General features: G+C 39.5%; 1 protein-coding gene across 1 annotated transcript in view; it reads right to left on the bottom strand.

Annotated features, from left to right (window-relative positions):
* Positions 1-19,084, bottom strand: part of LOC124605709 (nucleoporin Nup188) — a 271,799-nt gene that overhangs the window by 156,668 nt on the left and 96,047 nt on the right. The gene's annotated exons all lie outside the window — the stretch shown is intronic.

Consider the following 19,084-nt stretch of genomic DNA (forward strand, 5'->3'; position numbering starts at 1 on the left):
AAAATTAGGAGAGACTAGCATTCACTGATTGATGCATTGCACATAAACACAAATAACAGTGCAGAAGTATTACTAGCTTTTGATCTGATGCCTTTTTTCTAGAACAAAAATACTCTCATTTAAATAAAGACACTCAAATGCCTACATCCTACGAGTGGCAACACTGAACGTCTATGAACAGTTACTCAGGATGACAGTAATGGAGAGAGAGGAAAAGTGAGTTGTAATAGTGTGTTGGTAAGATGTATGAGACAAGGAGGGTATGTGGAGGTAATGGGAGGCATGACGAGGGGAAGACAGATGGGTCTCAACAGATGTATCAAAATGAGGACTCAAAAGTTTACATTCATAGTCCCAGAAGACATCAAAATGTGGTTGACAATGTTGCGAAGAATGTGGTTGCATTTTTCAAGAACTAGGCAATACCAGATTAGGAGAATGTCATCTTTTTGGACCTCATTTTGTTACTTCTACTGAGACCCACTTGTCTCCACCTCCATCATGCCTCCTATAACCTCTCCCCTTTTCATGCCCCATACATATTACCTCTATCCATTTGCCACATGCCTTTTGTCTCTTCTCACACCAGTCAATATAAACAACCACTCACAAACAATGTTATCACAGGAGCAGGTAGATGCATATGGGAGGCTGTATGGTGATGCATCTACTGATAGGAGGCTGTATGGTGACGTATTTACTGAAAAAGAAAGAGAGAGGTAGCCTTGAAGCTTGTAAGATCACTAAACTGTTACATGTTTCTATATGGCACACATCCATCAGCTACAGGACAATGATTGCTTTCCTTTATTCAGGAATTACCATTGATGTGGTATTTTGCTGATTTGGTCCACTTTCATCCCTGAAACTTGCTTTTTTCCTATTTTTGTTACTGTCTTTCGTTTTCTATCTAGAACTAATTTTTTCAGAGTTTCCTCTTTTTTAGTGTATCTGTTTTCCACCTAGTAACCACTCAATGCTTCACAAGTTAAGAGTTGAGTTCTCAGCACTGGCAATGTTTTCTGTAAGAAGGACTAGAATGGGATGCACTAAGTCTCAGAGATTGATTTAGGAGTTATTTGAAAGAGAAGCAGCACCTACAATGTCTAGAAACCTGAAAAAGGATGGTGGAATGTCTTTCCATACCACATGTGAATGCTGCCATTGGCCAATCTACATCACATTGTAATTTGGGCCAGATCATAGTGTTACATACTTTAGTCATTATTACTGCAATTACTTCTTTTTAAAACTATTGTCATAATAGCTTTTTCATTTTCTATGCCTTCTTCACAGCATCTTCTCTCTTACCAGTCAAACTGTGGACCCTTGCCTATTCTATGTCTGCCATTTCCACAAACTTACATGCATATTAGGACAAATAAAGTCTTACATAATCTTTCTGAAATCTTGTATGCTGCTTGGTACCTCTTCTAATGGACTTACAATTTAAATCTGTAACTGTGGCTGCCAACCATCCTTTCACGAAGATCTTTTCTGTTTGCCTCAGTCTCCAAGCATCATTACTCTGAATCTACAAAATCACACTATTTAAGCCTGGACTTCAATTAAACACCTCTGCTCGTTTAGTAAAAACCTCTTACTTTAAGACAGTAATTTCATTCATCCCATTTCAGGACAGAACGTTGCCCTCCAATAGCTGTAGCAAATTCCAAATAGCCTCTGTGTGTGTGTGTGTGTGTGTGTGTGTGTGTGTGTGTGTATGGGGGGGGGGGGTTATCTCAACTACTTAAAATCTAAACACACACTCCACACTGCCCACCCAGTCATCAACATGTTTTATGGACTCCTGAAGAAGTCTCAGTCCCCTCACAAGGCCAAAACCAAGCTTACCCATGCTGGACTAGTGAAGGATCCTCTTTTATCCTTGTCATGCCCCATGCCCTTCAATGGCTGCATTTCCCCACCATCTGCCTGAACACAGTAAACTAAAAACACATATAACACTTTATGTAGAAAATTTACAACTTTCTTTCAATCACTATCTTCTGCCATTTCTGCCCAGTCAGACCTAGTAACTTTCCAGGAATTCAACTCCAAACGCACTTCACCTTCCTTCCCCGAAGCCTTCCAATGAGACTAATATCACATCTGTGAAATGAAAGCTAGTCCTGGCCTTGACACCTATTTCTCACAATATCACTCTTCCCTAAAAAAGTTATCCTATCTCATAATCTAACATGAACTCCAGCAGCTACTCCAAAGATAGCAATTCCTCATACACCCACCTTCTACTTGTTTCTCAAACTTTACAAATTGACCTGCCATGGCTTCCCCATTGGTTGCTGTGCCAAAATTGGTTACAATGATACAATTAACACTTGGAAAGGTCCTGTACTTTTCATAAATAGAGCTTCCACACAACTGTCTGCAGTGTCCTTGCATCTAAAGCCTGTTTTATACCAGTGACTTTCTGGTCAAAATTGACAACTCAAAATACACGCAAATCAGCAACCAATCATGATGCTAGTGTGTGTATGCCATCAATGATCTATAAATTGTGCCGAGTGTGGAGTTCTAAATTTCCGAGTATGCTGCACACTGCCCAAAACCACGGAACTATGGGGACATCTACTAACATTGCAAGTTAACCTGCTCTGGCCGAGTTCACTCCTGTTATAGAAATAGATTTTGTGCTTGTCTTTTTAATCTTTATTGTGTTGTTTGATTTGTTTTCATGATGCATTAAAAAGTTAGACAAGGTCTTGGTAGTTTTTCCTACTACTGTTTTCCTACACGAGAAGTGAAATATCTGAAACCAAAAAGTGAGTTACAAAAAAAAAAAAAAAAAAAAAGCACACACACACCTACATTACGCATAAATAAGATTGTAAACAGACAAACGTGTTCCAATGAAAATTATGTCAACAGTGAAAAGGTAAGAATTATTTGACTAGAAAAATATTTTTGAATACATTTTGGCACTTAGAAAGGTAATAAGGCACAAAAGACAAAATAAAAAGATGTTTTTAACTGTGTTCCAGATACTGTTATATGCATTTGCAAGTATATATTTTCTCAAGCAAATACATGTACATGTTCTGAAATGTTTGGCTGACACTTTTCCTATTCTTTCAGTTCTGAGGAATGTAAAGAATTTACTGCATGGTCTTTGACAAGAACTTCCACTATGAATTCCACTTTGGTCATTAATAAACTCTATTATCATTGCTTGTTCCTACATTTTGTCACTATATTTTGACTGTTTCATCACAGGATAGTCCCCCATACCATCACTTTCACCACTCAACTGCTAAATAGCACAGCACAACACCTCTCACAACATATGCAACAGGCTATTTTCCTACATTAAAAATATGGTTAGATTGCTGTTATTCTGATTGATTATAATACTTAAATAGCATTTATAGTCAATATTCTCACAAAATATCTGTTTTTTGTGTAATTAAAGCTTAAAAATCATTAAATATCAAGATCTGGTCATATGATCGAAAATGCTCTGTTACTGGCTGATGCCCTGGTGACATCAAAGCTAGGAGTAATAAGAAGCTATACTTGTGTTATAGGAGTGTTAGCTGAAGTTACAAGGTTTTTACGTACTTTTACTACAAAAACAGTTTAGCTATTCAGAGCCTTGTGAAAGTTGATCATTCATGCTCCATGCATTTACCAAGGGGTGATATGTGCAACAACAGACACTGTTTTCCCTGCTCCCTGCAACATCATTAAACTTGCTCAAAACAAGGGACTAGTACAACTTTTGCAAATGGGTCCATATATTATAACTAGATTGTCAACTATCAGTCATGAGCTATGACCCAAATCACAAAAAAATTATTCCTGGTAAAACTTAGTGCCAATTTCCTGTGTAAAGGGTACTCATTTGTCAGGCCTATCATGGCACAATGGATAGTGCATATGACTGGAGTGCAAGAGGTCACATGTTCGATTCCTGGAAGGTTCATATATATTTTTAAAGTTTTATGCGAAACACAAAAATAGCGTTGGCACAAACTGATTGTAGCAGTTGTTTGAGTTGTGGGATGTATTATATATAGCTTCACAATAGTCTTAGTCTAAGAAATGGACCACAGAGGATAAAGGCATTTACTTTGTGAACAAACAATTCACTTTTTTGGAAAGCATCGCTAGTAATGAAAATATAGCCATACATTCACAATACAATGAGGTGTGGGATGACGAGGTTACACGAAGAGATATAAAGCACGTACAACATGCGGGTGACACAAATGTAAGGACTGTGATGTTTATGAGGGTAAATTAACGTTAGCATCTGAAACAGACTTACTTCATCTTTATGTACGATATGAAACTGCAAAAGTTTAAACAATAAGAATCCTAGCTACACAATACAAAGATAAAAATAATTTTTAATAAAGAAAAAATTGTATGGTCACATTAACTAGAAAATATCATTTTGAGCATGATGTGTGTGAACTGTGATTACAGATTAAGCACATGTAAACAGCAAGGAAAACACAATACTATTCTGTTTCTGCTCGGTGTGGTGATGTCTCATTAATTGTGATTTGGATTTCATACGAGACGACTGTCAAGATGTTTTACAAATAAGTTAAAATGTTCTTTTGGGTTAGATTCGAACCATCGATCTATGGACATCGTCTTATAAAATTCGACAGCTTATTGCACTAACAACTGAGCTACTGAATAACTGAGATGTAGCTAGGTAAAAAGACAATTTTCATTAGGAGTTTAATTTTGTTGAATGACGCTATACTTCATTCTAACAGTGGGAGAGCATACCTCGGGGATAAGTAAATGTTAACCTCACAGTGCAACACACTCTTAATTAAGTCAATGAACTTGTGTGTCGATGTGGTGGCAATTTGCTGGTGCACTGCAACCACATTTTATGCATCAACTCATTCTCTGGAATACTCAAAAATGTGTTGTGGTAACTGCCATCTGCTTCACATCTGCTGTGCAGCAAGCTACGTAAATTTAAGTATTGACTGTGTTTTTCATACTTGTCACTTCTTTTTCCATGTGTTTTTGCTTTTAGGAAGCTTTAATTTTCGAATACTAGTAATAGTGTTCCATAGATTCCGTGTCTGTTTTGAATACAGTCCAGAGACAGTTAGTGCTTATTTTCATTGTTTCCAACAAGAAGTGTCTGGTAACCACAGTTTAGTCAGCTATCAGCCGCCTTTAGTGAATTAGCAGTCTAGTTAAAAGTTGATTAACACTCTACAGTAAATTGTTGATTTCTTATTATGGATAGGGTGTGTGACTCCTGTGTACGAATGCAGGAGGAGCTGGCCACTGTTTGCAAACAGCTGAACGTGCTCATGGCCGCGGTCAGCCGCCTTCAGGCTGCCGCCTCAGAGTGTAGTGACAGTGGAGAGTCTGGTGCGTCACATGGTACACCCCAGGTGTTACGTGCTTCACCCACGGTCCCTGCTGTCGAGACATCTTCGCAGGTACCGGGCACGGTTGGGCCACCCTCTCCCCAAGGGGAGTGGTGGGTTCAGCGGCGTTCACGTCACAGGAGGCGGAGGGTCAATGTGGAGGCTGGCCTTGTGGCATCGCCCACTCTGCCAGTGAGTGGACATGTGGCTGCTCCTTCAGCAAGGTCCGAGCAGGCACATGGGGGGAGGGTTTATTAGTGATTGGGAGCTCCAATGTTAGGCAGGTGATGGAGCCCCTTAGGGAAATAGCGGAAAGGTCAGGGAAGGAGGCCAGTGTTCACTCTGTCTGCTTGCCGGGGGGGTCTCATCCGAGATGTGGAGGAGGCCCTGCCAGCGGCAATAGAGAGCACTGGGTGCACTCAACTACAAATTGTTGCTCATGTCGGTACCAATGACTCCTGCCTTCTGGGATCAGAGGTCATCCTCAGTTCATACATGCGGTTGGCGGAATTGGTGAAGGCGGAAAGCCTCACTCTCAGGGTGGAATCTGAGCTAGCTATATGTAGTATCGTTCCCAGAAGCGATTGCAGTCCTCTGGTTTGGAGCTGAGTGGAAGGCTTAAACCAGAGGCTCAGACAATACTGCGGAGATCTGGGGTGCAAATTTCTTGACCTTTGCTATCGGGTGGAGAAATGTACAGTCCCCCTGAATAGGTCAGGCGTGCACTACACGCAGGAAGTGGCTACAAGGGTAGCGGAGTACGTGTGGACACGTGGGTTTTTAGGTTAGAGAATTCCCTCCCTAGGCCCAACAAGATGCCTCCTGAGATGCGACAAGGTAGCAGTGGGCAAAACGCAACAGGGAATAACAATATTAATGTGGTAATAGTAAACTGCAGGAGCATCTATAGAAATGTCCCAGAACTGCTCTCATTAATAAATGGTCACAATGCCCAAATAGTACTAGGGACGAAAAGCTGGCTGACACCAGATGTAAACAGTAATGAAATTCTCAACTCAGATTGGAATGTATACCACAGGGAGAGGCTGGACAGTGAAGGGGGAGGCGTGTTTATAGCGATAAAAAGTGCAATAGTATCAAAGGACATTGACGGACATCCGAAATGTGAAATAATCTGGGTGGTCACGGTTAAAGCAGGCTCAAACATGGTAATTGGATGTCTCTATGGGCCCCATGGCTCAGCAGCAGTTGTGGCAGAGCACCTGAAGGAAAATTTGGAAAATATTTTGAGTAGATTTCCTGACCATGTTATAGTTCTTGGTGGAGATTTTAGTTTTCCAGATATAGACTGGGAGACTCAAACATTTATAACAGGTGGCAGGGACAAAGAATCCAGTGAAATTTTTTTAAGTGCATTATCTGAAAACTACCTTGCGCAGTTAAACAGAGAACTGACTCATGGCAATAACATACTAGACCTTCTGGTGACAAACAGACCTGAACTATTTGAAACATTTAATGCAGAACAGTGAATTAGCGATCATAAAGTGGTTACTGCATCAATGATTTCAGCCATAAATAGAAATATTAAAAAAGGTAGGAATATTTACTTTTTAGCAAAAGTGACAAAAAGCAGATTTCAGAGTACTTGACGGCTCAACATAAAAGTTTTCTCTCAGGTAAAGATAGTGTTGAGGATAAGTGGACAAAGTTCAAAACCATCATACAATATGCATTAGATGAGTATGTGCCAAGCAAGATCATAATAGATGGAAAAGAGCCACCGTGGTACAACAACCGAGTTAGAAAACTGCTACAGAAGCAAAAGGGAACTTCACAGCAAACATAAACATAGCCAAAGGCTTGCAGACAAACAAAAATTACGCTAAGCGAAATGTAGTGTGAGGAGGGCTATGCGAGAGGCGTTCAATGAATTCGAAAGTAAAGTTCTATGTACTGACTTGGCAGAAAATCCTAATAAATTTTGGTCTTAGTCAAAGCGGTAGGTTGATCAAAACAAAATGTCCAGACACTCTGTGACCAAAATGGTACTGAAACAGAGGATGACAGACTAAAGGCTGAAATACTAAATGTCTTTTTCCAAAGCTGTTTCACAGAAGAAGACTGCACTGTAGTTCCTTCTCTAGATTGTCACACAGATGACAAAATGGTAGATATAGATATAGATGACAGAGGGATAGAAAAACAATCCAAATTGCTCAAAAGAGGAAAGGCCACTGGACCTTATGTGATACTAGTTTGATTTTACACAGAGTACACGAAGAAACTTGCTCCCCTACTTGCAGCAGTATACCGTAGGTCTCTAGAAGAGTGTAGCATTCCAAAAGATTGGAAAAGGGCACAGGTCATCCCCGTTTTCAAGAAGGGACGTCGAACAGATGTGCAGAACTATAGACCTATACCTCTAACGTCAATCAGTTGTAGAATTTTGGAACACATATTATGTTCTAATCTGGAGACTAGAAATATACTCTGTAGGAATCAGCATGGGTTTCGAAAAAGACGATTGTGTGAAACCCAGCTCGCGCTATTCGTCCACGAGACTCAGAGGGCCATAGACACGGGTTCTCAGGTAGATGTCATGTTTCTTCACATCCGCAAGGCGTTTGATACAGTTCCCCACAGTCGTTTAATGAACAAAGTAAGAGCGTATGGACTATCAGACCAATTGTGTGATTGGATTGAAGAGTTCCTAGATAACAGAACGCAACATGTCATTCTCAATGGAGAGATGTCTTCCGAAGTAAGAGTGATTTTAGGTGTATCACAGGGGAGTGTCGTAGGACCATTGCTATTCACAATATATATAAATGACCTTGGGGATAACATTGGAAGTTCACTGAGGCTTTTCGCGGATGATGCTGTAGTAGTATATTGAGAGGTTGTAACAATGGAAAAATGCTGGAGGATTTGCAACGAATTGATGCACGGTGCAGGGAATGGCAATTGAATCTCAATGTAAAAAAGCGTAATACGCTGCAAATTCATAGAAAGAGAGGTCATTTATCATTTAGCTACAATATAGCAGATCAGCAACTGGAAGCAGATAATGCCATAAATTATCTGGGAGTAGGCATTAGGAATGATTTAAAATGGAATCACCATATAAAATTAATTGTCAGTAAAGCTGATGACAGACTGAGATTCATTGGAAGAATCCTAAGGAAATGCAGTCTGAAAACAAAGGAAGTAATTTACAGTACACTTGTTCGCCCACTGCTTGAATACTGCTCACCAGAGTGGGATCCGTACCAGATATGGGTTTATAAAAGAGATAGAGAAGATCCAACAGAGAGCAGCACGCTTCGTTACAGGATCATTTAGTAATTGCGAAAGCATTATGGAGATAATAGATAAACTTCAATGCAAGACTCTGCAAGAGAGACGCTCAGTAGCTCGGTACGGGCTTTTGTTGAAGTTTCGAGAACATACCTTCATCGAGGAGTCAAGCAGTATATTGCTCCCTCCTACGTATATCTCGCGAAGAGACCATGATGATCAAATCAGAGAGATTAGAGCCCACACAGAGGCATACCAAAAATCTTTCTTTCCAAGAACAATAAGAGACTGGAATAGAATGGAGAACCAATAGAGGTACTCAAGGTACCCTCCGCCACACACCGTCAAGTGGCTTGCGGAGTATGGATGTAGATGTAGAAGATGTAGACTTTTCAGTAGAACTACTTTTACATCATGGTACTACATACAATTTGCAATCCATTTTCCGAAATGCAAATTCCAAAACAAGACACCACTGTTGATTAGCGTTATGACAGTAGGAGCAGCAAGTTAGCCAGTGAAGTCACAGGCATCACCTGACTCGAATGGAGTGTTTTAGCAGGTGTTCAAATTATTTGAATTTCATTTCCATTTTTATAAAAGAGTACAGAAATTCCAGAGGAAAGAAAGCATGTTAGAAGCATAAAATGACATTAAGCATAAAAAGACATAAGTAATTGTTTAAGACAACTTCCAGAAAACAGTCATGTACCCTATTTTGGCACTGACTTGTAAACAAAAAAAAAAAAATAGACAAGACTTACTATGGAAATACATGCCAGGGACACTGTGGTAAAGTCACTTGTCTTGAGTACTTAATTGATAAAAGAAAGTTGATTTTGTAAAAGAGGCTTTGGAGACTACTCACTTCCTCCACTTGATCTCCACAGTTTTTGAGTGATTACCACTATTACTGCCAGACTACAAGCTTGGTGCATGAATGTTGTGTCCCTGAATATCCCTCCCTCCCCCAACCCTATGTCTTGCTGCTGTGGAACACTACTAGATTATAGTTACCTGAAGCTACTATTGCATGTGCTCTGGGTATTTCCATGCTACTGAACATAGACTTGCTTCGAAAAATTCTAAAACTGTCACGGCAAAATCTGGTGACTGGTAAAGACATCCAATAATTAACCTGAGTAATTAATAAAAAATTCTATGCCTGTTTCTTGTGTCCACATCAATTTGCAGTTAGTCTCAATTTCAACCTCAGTAGATACAATACTTTTATCAACTGCAACAAGCACTCCCATTTCTGTGGCATTTAATCTCTCTTTTTGAAATATATTATATGCCTCACTAAATATTTTGGAGCTTTCTACTTTGGATTTCAGCCAGCACTCAGTTCCGGGGATAATTTGAGCACAACAATTTTCCTGGAGGTCAGTAAATTCAGTAACTTTGTTATGAATACTTTGACAATTTACTTTCAAAATTTTGACAGTTGACATGTCTACTTTGCATGTGGTCTGATTTCACACACTGTGTATCAACTGGTGACCATTCATCACAGAAGCTCAAGCTACTGCCTAGCCTAAAAAAGGGTGTGCTCCCAAGTACTCTGCTATCCTACTAGCTTCTTCCTTTGTATAGTGCTCTTCTGACCTATCAAAGGGAATCCTACAATTCTCCACCCAATAACACAGGTCCAGAAATCTGCATCCAAGACCATCACAGAATTGACAGAGCCTTTGGTTAGGCTCTCTACTCGGCTCCAACGCAAAAGGACACCAATCAACACTGGGAATGTGCAAATTCTGAGCTCTGCTAGCCCCCATTCTGCCAGTCGCCTTTATGAACTGAAGATGGCTTCTGAATCCAAGTGACAGACATCATTGGTGCCTTCTTGAGCCAAACTTGCAGATGACTGCACTCTCGATAGCCACATGAGAGCCTTGTCCACATTTCAGACGAGATGCCCTGGCAGACATAGCAAGCACACATTGGATTTCTTTCCATCCGGGGATGCCTTTTCTGTAAGGGACTCCATAACGCACCTATCCCTGAAGCTCCTGACAACTAGTAAACACGCCATCCCCCATGTGCCTAATTCCCGACAGCAAGTAAATCCCTTTACCCATGTGTTTGCTCAGATCCTGGTGCAATTATTCACATGATGCAGGATTGGGAGCAGGGCTGACACTGAAAGTGTCTATCTCGCCAAAGTTAGTTTAGGATGCTCCTATGTGGATAGCGTTGACAGTTTCACAGATTCAGTTGTACATTTGCCCTTCCAAGGAGGCATAGTAATGAGTCAGAATGTGGTTGGCTGAAGAATGTGGGAGGTTTGGCATCAGTATGATATTGGGAATAAAGGAAGGAAGAAAGAATAGGGTTTAAGACACCGGAACTGGGAATGGCAGTGTTCCACATCAGCAAGGCATAGGGTTGCGCGGGAAGGGGGGGGGGGGGGGGGTGATATACAGGGAAATAACATTCATGCAGCAAGCTTGTAGTCTGGCAGTAATAGTGGTAATCACTCAAAAACAGTGGAGACTGCAATGTCTATGGATTCATTGCAGGTGGTACAGACATACAGCCTTGTGAAGTAGTTTTGAACACATTATCTGAAAACTGTCTTGAGCAGGTAGTTTGACAGCCCATATGAAATGGAAACATTTTTGGTCTTGTCAACAGTGTCGGTATACGGAAGGGAATAGTGATCATGTCACGACTGCAATAATCGTTATTAAACTTAATAAGTCCATCAATAAGGCTAGGAGTGTGTTTTGCTATAAAGAGCAGATAAGCACTCTTTAGCATCACACAGCTTGATGAAAAGCAATAGGAAAACAGGTAAAGGAAAGGAAAAAGAGGAGAGATGCTCTTGGTAGAATGGTGGGCAGAGATCATGAGCCAACTGAGTCACAATGATGTTAGCAAAAGCTGTGGTTCCAAGTGAGAAACACATGGCAAACAAAGTTTTTATATAGATACAGACTGAGAGTTTAGACATTCTGTGATAAGCCATTGTCTCTAGAGTACTTTGTCATAGGAAGCTGAAGGAGATGTCTCGGAACTGACGCCCAAATCTCCAGGTGTCACACTCAGATTTGTACCACACGTTGCATGTTGATAAGAGTATCAAACAAAACTTTGATCTGGTTTGTACTCAGTGCTGTCATTAAGCAGAACAAGTGTAAACTTTAATTAAAAGTAATATCAGAACTACCAGAGCACAAGGAAAGCGTATCTGTGAGCCACTGATGTGCGTAGTTCCCATGGAAATCTTGTAAACATATTTTATTTATTTATTTATTTATTTGTTTTTTACTGTATTATGCATGAAAGTGTTATATGGGACAAAATGTTTGTAACATGTAAAAGGGCTGTTTGGAGTTTATAGCAATGTCCTCTTGGCAGTCTGCTTTCACTTTACTTCTTTTTGAAGTAGCAAATCTACTGAGTAAATTTGTAATTTCACAGAATAAACATAAAGAGACAATAGAATACAGAAACAACTGCATCACATGTGTGGAAGTATTGTTAGTAATATTAATAATAACATAATAATAATAATAATAATAATAGTAATAATAATAAACCCCGTGGAGGCCCGCGAAAAGAATAGGCCTCCAGTCGTAAAAGGCGACGAAAAGAACAAACCACTAATAGGGCTAACCCCCCTTTTAGTGTGATTAGTTGGTTCAGGACAGAACTAAAGAAGCCTCGGACAAGCGCCGTCATGGTTGGGGACGACATTTGAACCCTATGCCCGCCCACAATGGTAACGACACTGCTAGCCAACTGGAAAATGATTTAAATCCAAATAGAGGTGTTTTGCAGGATATGCTTCCTGCAACCGCCCTAGAAGGAAAACAAAGACAGAGGATGAGATGGTCAGATGAAGTTAATCAACACCTCATGTTCTGTTATTGCCAAGCAACAAACATAGGAACCAACACAACTGGATACACATCACAAGTATACACAACATTTATTATCAGATACCCAGAATTAAAATTTTTAACAGAACGACGACTAGCTGACCAGATCTGTGTAATAATCAAAAATAACAGGATACCCCAGTCAGAATTAGAAAACATCAAACAACAAGTACAACAAATACTGGAACAAAATAATGTGCAATCAGAAGAAGAAGAAAATACAGTAATGGACTCAAAACATCCCAGAGCAAACAAACAAAGACCAACACGCATCAATTAAACAATCAGAGGAAAACGAAATCTTAAGACAGCCACCAGAACAAGCACAAATAGAACACGAAGAGACACACGTGTTAGATATAGAAGAGAAATTTCAGCTGACATATATAGAATACAAAGACACCAATACAGACATTAGACCATTCTTGCATAGACCGCCAAATAACCCACAAGTCGAAATAACAATAAAAACTATCAACACAATCATATACAACAAAATAAATGAAAACTATGGAAGAGTTACAACTACTGGTTTATATAGGAGCGCTAACTATACTAAATATACACACTAGGCAGAGATCAAAACCAACCAACACACAGAAGAAACCCACAAAACCAGCATGGCAACACAGGCTACAGATCAGAATAGAAAAACTGAGAAAAGACATCGGACAGCTAACACAATTTATGGGAATTGAAATGTCGGAAAAAAAAAAAAAAAAAAAAACGAAAAAGGTTAGGTAAAATCTCACAACAAGAAGCGATAGAACAATTAGAAAAAAAGAAGCAGAAATTACAAGCATTGGCCAAACGACTTAGAAGATACAAAAAAAGTGAAAATAGAAGGAAACAAAACCAAACATTCAACACAAACCAAAAGAAATTTTACCAGACAACAGATAACACACATATTAAAATAGACAATCCACCAAACATAACAGACGTGGAACACTTCTGGAGCAACATATGGTCAAACCCGGTACAACATAACAGGCATGCACGGTGGATACAAGCAGAAACAGATACATACAAGATGATACCACAAATGCCTGAAGTGATAATTTTGCAACATGAAGTCACCCAAGCAATTAATTCTACTCACAACTGGAAAGCCCCTGGAAAAGATAAAATAGCAAATTTCTGGCTAAAGAAGTTCACCTCAACACATTCACATCTAACTAAATTATTTAACTGTTACATTGCAGACCCATACACATTCCCCGATACACTTACACATGGAACAACTTATCTGAAACCTAAAGATCAAGCAGACACAGCAAACCCAGCTAAATATCGCCCCATAACATGCCTACCAACAACATGCAAAATATTAACTTCAGTCATTACACAGAAATTAATGACACATACAACACAGAACAAAATTATACATGAAGAACAAAAATTCTGTTGCAAAGGAGCACGAGGATGTAAAGAGCAACTGATAATAGATGCAGAGGTGACATATCAAGCTAAAACTAAACAAAGGTCGCTACACTACGCATACATTGATTACCAAAAAGCTTTTGATAGTGTACCCCACTCATGGTTACTACAAATATTCTAAATATATAAAGTAGATCCTAAATTGATACAGTTCCTAAACATAGTAATGAAAAATTGGAAAACCACACTTAATATCCAAACAAATTCAAATAATATCACATCACAGCCAATACAGATTAAGCGTGGAATATACCAAGGAGACTCATTAAGTCCTTTCTGGTTCTGCCTTGCTCTGAACCCACTATCCAACATGCTAAATAATACAAATTATGGATATAATATTACTGGAACATACCCACACAAAATCACATATTTGCTGTACATTGATGATCTAAAACTACTGGCAGCAACAAATCAACAACTCAACCAATTATTAAAGATAACAGAAGTATTCAGCAATGATATAAATATGGCTTTTGGAACAGACAAATGTAAGAAAAATAGCATAGTCAAGGGAAAACACACTAAACAGGAAGATTACATATTGGATAACCACAGCGACTCCATAGAAGCGATGGAAAAAACAGATGCCTATAAATATCTAGGATACAGACAAAAAACAGAAATAGATAATACAAATACGAGGGCAGTTCAATAAGTAATGCAACACTTTTTTTTTCTCGGCCAATTTTGGTTGAAAAAACCGGAAATTTCTTGTGGAATATTTTCAAACATTCCCGCTTCATCTCGTATAGTTTCATTGACTTCCGACAGGTGGCAGCACTGTACGGAGCTGTTAAAATGGCGTCTGTAATGGATGTGCGTTGCAAACAACGGGCAGTGATCGAGTTTCTTTTGGCGGAAAACCAGGGCATTTCAGATATTCATAGGCGCTTGCAGAATGTCTACGGTGATCTGGCAGTGGACAAAAGCACAGTGAGTCGTTGGGCAAAGCGTGTGTCATCATCGCCGCACGGTCAAGCAAGACTGTCTGATCTCCCGCGTGCGGGCCGGCCGTGCACAGCTGTGACTCCTGCAATGGCGGAGCGTGCGAACACACTTGTTCGAGATGATCGACGGATCACCATCAAACAACTCAGTGCTCAACTTGACATCTCTGTTGGTAGTGCTGTCACAATTGATCACCAGTTGGGATATTCAAAGGTTTGTTCCCGCTGGGTCCCTCGTTGTCTAACCGAACACCATAAAGAGCAAAGGAGAACCATCTGTGCGGAATTGCTTGCTCGTCATGTGGCTGAGGGTGACAATTTCTTGTCAAAGATTGTTACAGGTGATGAAACATGGGTTCATCACTTCGAACCTGAAACAAAACGGCAATCAATGGAGTGGCGCCACACCCACTCCCCTACCAAGAAAAAGTTTAAAGCCATACCCTCAGCCGGTGAAGTCATGGTTACAGTCTTCTGGGACGTTGAAGCGGTTATTCTGTTCGATGTCTTTCGCCATGGTCAAACGATCAACTCTGAAGTGTATTGTGCTACTCTTCAGAAATTGAAGAAACGACTTCAGCGTGTTCGTAGGCACAAAAATCTGAACGAACTTCTCCTTCTTCATGACAACGCAAGACCTCACACAAGTCTTCGCACCCGAGAGAAGCTCACAAAACTTCAGTGGACTGTTCTTCCTCATGCACCCTACAGCCCCGATCTCGCACCGTCGGATTTCCATATGTTTGACCCAATGAAGGACGCAAACCGTGGGAGGCACTACGCGGATGATGAAGAAGTTATTGATGCAGTACGACGTTGGCTCCGACATCGACCAGTGGAATGGTACCGTGCAGGCATACAGGCCCTCATTTCAAGGTGGCGTAAGGCCGTAGCATTGAATGGAGATTATGTTGAAAAATAGTGTTGTGTAGCTAAAAGATTGGGGAATAACCTGGTGTATTTCAATGCTGAATAAAACAACCCCTGTTTCAGAAAAAAAATGTGTTGCATTACTTACTGAACTGCCCTCCCTCGTATTAAAGAAGAACTAAAAGAAAAATATAGACAAAGACTAACAAAAATACTGAAAACAGAATTGACAGCAAGAAACAAGACAAAAGCTATAAATACTTATGCTATACCAATATTGACCTACTCATTTGGAGTAGTGAAATGGAGTAACACAGACCTAGAAGCACTCAATACACTTACACGATCACAATGCCACAAATATAGGATACATCACATACATTCAGCAACTGAAAGACTCACATTAAGCAGAAAGGAAGGAGGAAGGGGATTTATCGACATAAGAAACCTACATTATGGACAGGTAGACAATTTAAGAAAATTCTTTATAGAACGAGCAGAAACTAGCAAAATACACAAAGCAATCACTCATATAATACATCAGCTACACCACTGCAATTTCATAACCACTTCTACAACCCTTTAGACCACATAACATCAACAGATACGAAGAAAGTAAATTAGAAAAAGAAAACACTACATGGCAAGCACCCGTATCATCTAACACAGCCACACATCGATCAAGACGCATCCAACACATGGCTAAGAAAAGGCAATATATACAGTGAGACGGAAGGATTCATGATTGCAATACAGGATCAAACAATAAACACCAGATATAACAGTAAGCATATTATTAAAGATCCCAATACCACAACAGATAAATGCAGACTTTGCAAACAACAAATAGAAACAGTAGATCACATCACAAGCGGGTGTATAATACTAGCAAATACAGAATACCCCAGAAGACATGACAATGTAGCAAAAATAATACATCAACAACTTGCCATACAACATAAACTTACAAAACAACACGTTCACACATACAAGTATGCACCACAAAATGTACTGGAGAATGGTGAATACAAATTATACTGGAACAGAACCATTATAACACATAAAACAACACCACATAACAAACCTGACATCATACTCACCAATAAAAAGAAGAAATTAACACAACTAATCGAAATATCCATACCCAATACAACAAATATACAAAAGAAAACAGGAGAAAAAATTGAAAAATACATCCAACTGGCTGAGGAAGCCAAGGACATGTGGCATCAGAATAAAGTTGACATTATACCAATTATACTATCAACTACAGGAGTCATACCACACAATATCCACCAGTACATCAATGCAATACAGCTACATCCAAACTTATATATACAACTACAGAAATCCGTAATTATTGATACGTGTTCAATTACCCGAAAGTTCCTAGATGCAATATAACATATACCGTACAGTTAAAAGGAAGTCACACTTGATCAAGGTCTGCGTCACTTTCCATTTTTGACCAGACATAACGTCTGAGAAAAGAAAGAAATAATAATAATAATAATAATAATAATAATTCAGAGATATAACAGGCCCTTGTACCAAACACAAACATACCAACAAGAACAACAAGAAACTAATTAACTTCTGCAGGAATTTTGGACTTAAAGTAATGAGCACCCAATTTCAAAAATCTACACACAAGCTAACCACATGGAGATCACCCAATCCAAGGCAGGGTGAAACCCAAATTCATCACCTCATGATTTCCAAGGAAAATATGAAAGAAATTGTAAATGTCAGACCTCGCAAAGGTGCTGTTGAATCAGACCATCATCTTCTACAAATGAAGACAAATTTTCAACCCAAGACTGGAAGAAACCAACAAGGAAAATTCAGGAATGAATGAAACTAGACCCCCCCCCTCCCCCTCTCTTTGCATCATTGCATCAGAATACACCGCTGGTGAAACACAGCCTGTGATCAGGCAATAGACAACCGGACAACAGTCTGGAAAAAATTCAACAGTCCCAAAACAAAGGATAACTGGGACAACTTTCTTAGAACTCAAAACCAGGCTGCAAAGGTGATTCGAAAAGAAAAACAAGGATATGATAACAACAGACTCCAAAAAACCGAACAGGATTTCAACAAAAATAATACAAGAAATTTCTACAAGATCTTTAGAGAAAACCTACAAGAATACCAAGCATCCACTCTGTGCTTCAAAAGATCTGATGGCTTGTTGGAAACTCAGAAAACAGCAGTAAAATATTAGCCCAGTATTTCTGCTCCCTTCTTAACAGTGAACCACCACAGGAAAAACTTGACTTCACACCCCCAGTATTCACACACTTGGGACTCAAAAGCCCCAGATCTCATAGAAATTATGGTGACAATCAAGCAGCTCAAGAACAACAAAGCACCAGGAGAAGATGGGATTATGGTAGAACTCTGGAAACTGAACAATCCCACACTGACACAGAAACTTCGTCACTTAATCTCAGACATATAGGAGACAGAGGAAATACCAGAAGACTGAAAATGCACGCTGATCCACCCGTTACATAAAAAGGGTGACAAGACTGACAACAACAACTACAGAGGAATCTCTCTGCTCCCAGTGGCATACAAAATCCTTCCCCCAATGCACTTCTAAACAGAATAGAACCCTGGGTGAATCCACTACTTGGCGGATATCAAGCCAGATTCAGAAAAGGGCAATCATGTGCGGAACAGATATGGAGGCTAAAGACAATACTACAAATGGGAAAGCGCAGGAATACAGTAATTACATTCATCGATTACAGGAAAGCTTATGACTCAATAGACTGTGAAACCCTCTTTAAAACCACGGAAGAATTCAGAATCGATGGAAAGATTCAGAAAATCATAGAACAGACACTTATAAGAACAACTTCCAAAGTGAAATTCATGGGTGAGATATCGGAACACTTTGAAGTAAGAATGAGAGTACGGCAGGGGGACGGACTATCCCCAATTCTTATCAATATTGTTCTAGAAAAGATCATCAGAGAATGGGAACCTCATGTTAAATGTGTCCAAACTGGTATCACAAAAGAAAACAGTACTAAAGTTAAATGCCTTGCTTTCACGGATGATATTGCGATTATCACAAACAACAGGACAGGAGCGATATACGCAGTTCAAAAACTACACGAAATTGCACAGAAAACTGGATTACAAATTTTGTATGAAAAGACCCAGTATATGGAAACATGGCCAGAAAATAAGTCCCCACTAATCACGAAACACAGTAATGTCATACAAGTCAGCCACTTTTAAGTATCTTGGACAAATCATACAGTCATCAGGACTAAACAGAATT

This window comes from Schistocerca americana, chromosome 3 (genome assembly GCF_021461395.2).
Source record: "Schistocerca americana isolate TAMUIC-IGC-003095 chromosome 3, iqSchAmer2.1, whole genome shotgun sequence".
NCBI classification, from domain to species: Eukaryota; Metazoa; Arthropoda; class Insecta; order Orthoptera; family Acrididae; genus Schistocerca; species Schistocerca americana.